This window comes from Protopterus annectens, chromosome 8.part0 (genome assembly GCF_019279795.1).
Source record: "Protopterus annectens isolate FY-2018-M chromosome 8.part0, PAN1.0, whole genome shotgun sequence".
Classification (NCBI taxonomy): domain Eukaryota; kingdom Metazoa; phylum Chordata; order Ceratodontiformes; family Protopteridae; genus Protopterus; species Protopterus annectens.
Window position 1 is genome coordinate 331,434,627 of NC_056741.1, and position 8,134 is coordinate 331,442,760.

An 8,134-nucleotide genomic window follows, 5' to 3' on the forward strand; every position below is an offset into this window, starting at 1 on the left:
CTAGGGCTTGATTCCCCCCAGCCTCCATTTGTCTGCTATGTGACTGTGAACCAATCACTTGGGAGTGACAGTACTCTAGGTCAGCTCTGTAAAGGGACACTTGTGTCTTGCAGACTTATCCTGTTAACAAATAAACTAAAATAAACTAAAAATAAAAAGAAAATATTTGTACTACACAACCATAACATAATATACGGGCACAGGAGAATTACATCTGTGAGAATGTTGATTCCCCATAAATGTCATGCCTGATACAAATTCCCTGAAGTTGTAGCTCCCGGAATTGTTTAATGTTTCTTTGGCTCTGCTGTGAGACTGAAATTTTATAAGGCACATTTTACCATTAATGTGTATTTTCTATTTTCTACAATATACAATTGTGGAGTTAGTATATACAAGTCAGAGTGTGTGAGGAAGTAAAGTCCCTCATATGGGGTTGCAGAGAGGCTTTCTTCCCTACAAAAAAAAAACAAAAAACAAAACGTTTTAATGATTTTTCTCTAAACACTCATTTGTTCTGTATTCAAAGAGCTTTTCTCAGTTGGTATGTTTGCTACCAGTCTAACTTCAGGTTTTTGTAGTGAATCTATGAGGTGACCCTAGACCATGGAAAAGTCTTTACTGCTGTGCAGACTGTAGAGAAAGGTGGAGCCCAGTTGGATTTGCATACACACATAAGCCAAAGTTTGCACATGCTCAGTAGTACTAGTACATGATGCATTATACACTGTTTCCCCTTTTCAATTTCTCCAAGACCTATGGATTTCTAATACCATGATGGGAATGGACCCCATTCCTAAATCAAAGTATGATTAAAATGAATGAATTTAATATTGTTTTAATCTTTGGTGATAGCCAAAAGTGCTCTTTATAACACCTGCAACATGCCCAGAATTGACTCCTTCTGCAATTCATATGGAGTTACATGTATCAGTAACATATCTAAATACAACTGTAAATTCTTTTTTTTATGATACCCATTTCTCCTACTACTGTTGAAACTGAGTATCCTTCTTCCACAGTGTCCTTATTTCTGCCTGCAAATCCTGTTATTTATGACTTTGTGTCTCTCTGTACGTAGGACGCTGTAATCATTGGGTGTAGCAATTTCAATGAGCAATGTTATTTTTGTCTTCTTTTCACAGACTACTATATTTGGTTTTCTCTCTGTTTTTTGAACTGTTGGTAATAAGTGATCCCATGTGATATAAACCTCATCATTCTCTATAATGCTTTGTGGCTCATCATGGTTCCAGTGCTTTCAACTTCTTCAATGTTATAATATTTCACAGTCCCCAATGCAACAGTCTTGCCACTTTATTATGCCTTTCAGTATATAGTCCTTCTGCTATTAGTGTATTGCACCAAGCAACAAGACGTGCGACTGTTTCCAATTCTGTTTTACAAAACCTGCATTTTACTGTTTCTCCGATATGTTCAATGGACTTTGTAAATCAAAGTGTATGCAATGCACAATCCTGGGCCATCAATATTAACCTTTTGTCTTTTGGCTTAAATTTATCTCTTCTTAACCACTCCTGTGTTAGATCCTGACTGACATGAGGCTGTTAAAGGAATTTTCTGTACTTGCAACTGTATTTATGCATTTTCCACATTTCTTGCCTTCTCATCTGATCCTTCACCTTATATTCTTTCTTTTGTTTTCTGGCACATTCACTTTCTGCCTGATTTTTATCTACTTTTAGATTGATCTTCATTCCCACCTGACACTGATAAACTAAGCAGGGAAGTCATCTTAGACATGTCCTTCTCATGTTTTAAAACTTTCATTCTGTTTGGATCTTGTGAGGTCAGCAGATATGTATGCAGTCCTATGATTGCAGATCTGAACATGTAATCAATTTTGAGAAGGCCCATACTGCGTTCAGAACGGTAGAATATATAATCTTGGTATACACTGATTTTTATAAGTTATTTTATAAGCATAAAGCATTTTTCTTGTTTTCCAGTCCAACTAATCCAGTACCTTTTGGGGCCAGTCAATCACCCAAAATTGTAAGTTAGAACAGGAAGAGCAAACTGGTTTATAGCTTGGACTTTTTTCCTAGATGTCAGGGCTGTTTTCAGTAGTAGTTTTAGTCTTCTAAAATATTCCTTACTAAGTTTTAGTTGCACTTGTTCATGTTTTATTATTGATCCTTCATCAATTCCCAAATATTTATACACTCCCTCTTGCTCGTTATTTTATATCACATTTTTGTCCCAAACTGATATTTTCTTGGTGCTGCAGCTTTCCTGCTTTAAAGGTTGCTTTTGCACATTTATCAAGACCAAATGACATTTTTATATCATCTGAAAAAGTTTTAACTACTTGCAGGTGTGCTTTCAATTCCTCATCTGATGAACTATACAGTTTTAAGAAGATGAGAGATCTTTATACTTTGTTGTTTTCTGGGAGCCAAATTGTAGCCATGACCTAATCTATTAAGTAGACAGCTTAATGGGTTAAGGGCAAGGCAGAACAGCAGCAGTGACAAAGAGTCACCCTGGAATATCCCCCTTTGAATTTTTATCCCTGGGATAATAACTTGTACTTTATCATGGCTTAGCTGTAAAGTGGTTTGTCACTGTAATGTAATCAATCAATCTAGGGTGCACCTTATTCATTTGTAAGCTTTTATCTATAAATGTGGGATGCTGTCAGATACCTTTTTGTAATCTGTCCATACCATACATAGATTCTTCCCCTTTTTTACAATTCTCCTTTATGACTTTATTTAACAACAAATGATCCTTTCTTCCACATGACTTTATATACTGTAAGCTGTGGTGTATGTCAGAGAAATTAGGTAGATAATCAAGGTGGGTGTACTACAGAGATTTTATACAGAAGCAATAGGTGGAGTGAAGTCAATGAGTACATAGGTGAGGTGTTGGAAGAAGACAAAGGGTGGGGTTAGGGCAAACACTAAGCTCTTCCTTGTGTAGTTGATACGTAGATAAGTTGGGTGATGGATGTATAGGGCTAATGTGTCTTAATGAGAAAATGAAGGACAGTTTATTGAAGAGCAGCAATATATACTGGGAACGTGTTATTTAAAGATACAAGGGGTCAAAAGAAAGCCTGAAGTATGTGAAACTTTGTAAAAGAAGGGAAACCATTTTCAATAAAAGGAAAACAGAAATTAGTGCATCGAGTAAGGATATAAAAATACTTTGGACCTAGAATTTGGGAGCATGAGCCCAGAGGTTCTTAGTTTGGAAATATAAGCTGATAGAAATGAAGTGCTAGTGAATGCATGTCATTAATACCAGACAGGAAAGACAGAAGGAAAGGTTTTTTTTTTATTTAAAACATTTTTGATTTTCCTATCTATGTATGTTGCTGCAGTGTTTCCATTGCTAAGATGACTGGAAACGCACCTGCTGCAGATTTTGTGGCAATATGTTGTGACTGTACAAAAGAGTAAAATGGGAAGGTTTAAGATGGTGAATGCAATGTTTTTTCTCTTGTCTTTCTTTATGGCTAAGTGATTTCATAAGGCTACTTCGTGGTTGACTAAAAAATAAATAATGAAGAAGAGTGACAACTTTGTAAGTTAGCAAAACAGAGACGATTCCAAGACAATGCTTATACACTTCCTCAGGTAATGTATGCAAATGAAGTGTGTAACCTTCATGGATGTTCCCATGCCTACACCCAATTCCAAAATAATCAAAAAAATACTGGCCAACCTCTAGGGCAAGCATAAACTGGTGGAGCACTCCTAAATTTCATGGGTGCCCCACTGGGAATGCCATTCAGGGTATTTTACAAGTGCCAACTCAGGTCCCTTCTGAAAAGAGACCACTAGATTTCTGGAGTTAACCTAGTCAACAAAATCTAAATTAAAGTAAAAAAAGATTCCAGGCTTCTTAACAGGAAGTTGAAGCTAGTGTACTCCAGTTTTGAAAGTGAAACATTACCATGTGGTAGCATACTGTTGTACACAGTGGCATGTCCTGAACAGGGAATCAGATTCACTGTCAGTCTGTACCACCTTGTCAAAAAAACAAAAAAAAGCTCACAGATTTCATACTCTGTTTTCCTCCAGCTGCTTGTGTCTCTTTTCTTTTTCTTTTTCATTTTCATTTAAAATACTCATAGTACTCCTACTCTGAGTGATTTCTATCCCTCTGGCCAAATATTTCTGTATGTTATGATGCCTTCTGTCCCTCACGATGCCCCAGTTATGATGCTAGTTATGGCTCATTATGCCCCTTCCTCCCAGTATGGTCATCAATGCCTGAAAAGTCAAGACGCTGTCTGTCGCTGGGTTCCTTTTTAAGCACATGTCTTAACAGCCACAATTTTTGAAGTATATGGATAGTATGTGAAAGCTGTTGTAACATTAACATTTTTAAAGCCAAACTAATATATGGTAGAATATGGGATTATCTGCGGGCATTCCACTTCAGCTGAGTGTCATTGTAGGCCACATATCCATAGAGGCAAAGTTTTTAGGTGAAGAGAACAATTACTCTGTTGTAAGCTGTAGTTTATCTATTCACCTCTGGCCCTTTCTAGCTGTTATTCATAGACACTGTCCCATTGTAGCATCTGAGGTCCCTTCACTATGCTCATGTTTTAGCTTAGCCATGTTTCTCACATTTGTATCAGATATTCCTTGTTTTTCCTGATTGCTCACACTCTTTCCATTTTTTTTACTAATACCGATACATAATCCATTCTTCCCTAATGCATCTGCATGTCTCTGCTTATACCAACATTCACCTTCCACTTATCAATTTCCCCACCTCTTGACACATATCCTAGCTACTGGGGATATTGGGGCTTTTGTATCTGGTACATAACATTTGTATATGTTGAAGTGCTCAGACTACACAGACAAGTCCTTTCCTTGCCTCAGTCACCTTTGGACCTACCTTGCACAGATAATGCAATTCATTAACACCAGTGTTATCTAATGTCAAATACAGTACAGACCTAGGATAGTTTGGATAATCAAACATTGAACTGGATAAAAAACTTCTAAAATCTTGTTTTTCCTGCACTCAGGGAATATACTTTTCAACCATTCAGCAAGTTCAGTGGACAATAAAGAAAATTATTCACACACAAGTGGGGTACAAGTGTTCAAAAAAATACACACACAATCTAATACGCATAACATTTACATATTCAGACTTTGATTTTTCTTACCTGAAAACTTTGGAATGCTGGGTTTGGATAATTGACGTTTCGGATAATCGACGTTCAAATAATCAACTCTGTACTGTAAAATAAATAAATAAATAAAATAAAATAATGACAGTGTCTGTGTTTAGTGATTCCAGTAGTCTTGTGTGCACTGATTGTGGGCTGGGACCCATGCAATGTTCACAGCCTCCACCCTCATCATGTATGAATATTCAGTGCACATTTTCCAGTGTATGATTGTTGTGGACCTTAAAGAGAAAGGTACTCTATTTCACACTTATATTTAAATTTCTTTTTTTTCAGCTTACTAACATCGTCTTTCCTTAGCTTTCTATCATGGAAAATATTGGTTTCAGTTTTACTCTTCAAACTCTGTTAGTCCCATGCAGACTTCTCAACTGTCCTGGTTTCTCACAGTGCGTAAATATGTGCACTATACCTGTGAGTGCCTGTATGATTGTCTTGCCACTCAACTTTGCTTTTGAAAAGGAACAATAGTCCCATCCTATGATGGCAACTGTGACTTATCTAACACATATTTGAATATTTGCTCAAAAGTCACAAGCCTTACTTGTTTTTACAGTTATCTTTACACGTCCATGGTAACATTAGCAAACTTATTTTCTTTTTATGCATCTTTTCTACAGTTTATGTTTGAACCCCTTGTTTTACTCTACAGTTCCCACACTTTTATGCATTTTTTCTACAGTTTATGTTTGAACCCCTTGTTTTACTCTACAGTTCCCACACTTTTATGCATTTTTTCTACAGTTTATGTTTGAACCCCTTGTTTTACTCTACAGTTCCCACACTTTTTATACATATTTTCTACAGTTTATGTTTGAACCCCTTGTTTTACTCTACAGTTCCCACACTTTTTATGCATCTTTTCTACAGTTTATGTTTGAACCCCTTGTTTTACTCTACAGTTCCCACACTTTTTATGCATCTTTTCTACAGTTTATGTTTGAACCCCTTGTTTTACTCTACAGTTCCCACACTTTTTATGCATCTTTTCTACAGTTTATGTTTGAACCCCTTGTTTTACTCTACAGTTTCCACAGAGCTGCTCTGACCTCTGCCTTACATTTATGATGATGGAACCAGAAGTACCAGTTTGTTTTTTAAATACTGCTTTACTATTACTGGTGATGACAGTAGAAATTTGTTGTCATTTATGATTACTCTACAAGGGTATGGTGACTTTAGAAACTTCTGTGAACAGTTTTTTTTTTTTTACAGTCAGTAATGTAGTTAAGAAAAGGCTGATTCTTTAGATGAAACTTATGCACAGGATCCTAAGAAACAGAATTCAGACTATGCTGTCAGTATGGCCGTCAAGATGGCTTAGAGCTTAGGCCAGGGCTGTTGCTGAATGAAGTTTTCTTGTGGTGATGTGGGCACTGAAGCTTTCATAGCAAGGATATGGAAAGGGTGTAGGAGTTAAGGTCCTTCAGAGGTTTTAGTGCCAAAATTGCCAGCTAGTCATACTGGTTTTGTAACGTGCTGTCTATACATATCTAACACATTTGAAAAATGATTACTAGCACCTTAATCTCTCTTAGTGGAAGAAATCTAGACAAAGCTAAAAATAACAAGCAGGTGAAGGTTTAAAAGCAGGGACATATTTTAAATATTTCTGTCATAAAATTACACAGTTGAAAGTGTAACAGATTTTGTATTATCATGCATTTTCTGGGGGAAATGATGTCTGAAACTCAAATGTCTGTCATTATTTAGCGAGTTCCATCTTCAATGATTTGCTAGAAAACCACATTATTTTGAGTACACCAAAACTATGAGGCAAAAATTTGGACATTCTGCAAAAATCTGGACAGTTGAGAGGTATGTCTTGTCTTGACAAAGGACGTGCTTGAAACTTTTAAATACATCAAGGTTATTAACTGAGCTCAAGTGAATACCTTCTTTCAAATAAACATGCATAATAACAAGGGACAGAATCTAAGGATAAAAGGTGGATATTCATGGGAGATACACGGAAACATTATTTCACAAATGGGTGGTGAAATTATAACAATGTACCTGAAGTAGTAGTACAGCCAAAGACAATAACACAATTCAGGAATGCATAGGGCACTGATATGAGGAGTAGAATAAAGAAGTTGTAAACTAAATATAATTTTCCATCTTATCCAGTTGATGGGTTCATAGGCAGAGAAGGTCAAGCAGTCTTCATCTCTCATCAGTTCATTGTTGTTGCTACTTTTTTTTAATCTAAAACTTTATTAAGTATTAGAATACAAGATGAAAACATAATGTCTGAAATACACACAGGAGCTAAAGAAAAAATGGGGTCTACTACAAGCACTTGTGTGCTATATGCTTGCAATATACTTGTTTGCTGCCACTTGCGCAAAGAGGCAAGTGTTCAAACTTCCACTAACAAGACAGCATGTAACTATTTATCTCCCATAGCCCTATCAAAACCCTAACTTTAACCCTAAAACTCCCTTACCACTCCCTAACCTAAAAATTCTCTTCCTGCTGCCTAAACCTAAAACTTTACCTCCCCTCCCAAAGCCTAAAACTCCCTTCCTGCTCTCGAACCCTAAAACACACCATCCATTCCTCAATCCTAACCCCTTTCCTGCTCCCTCCTCACAGATGTTTGCCTGAACTCATCTTCAAGTTTGAGCATGAGCAGCACTTCCTCCCTACGGCTGCATGAAAAAAAACATTTAAGTTAAGAGTATGTGTAGCAACCTACACAGGCTGTAAGGTGCTCAAGTCCCTTGGCTTTGAGACAGTAGTTTTCAAGTGCTTGGGACCTGAGTGCATGTAGTCAACCTGAAAAAAATGATTTATTGTTTTATGCAAAGTAATTATTTTCCTATGATATAACATATAACATGCAAGGACATTATAAATGCACAACAGAGAGCACCAACACTGGTGCAAAACAGAAATATAAATTAAAAGAGGAAAAGCAATATAAATAGTGTACGTGGGGAA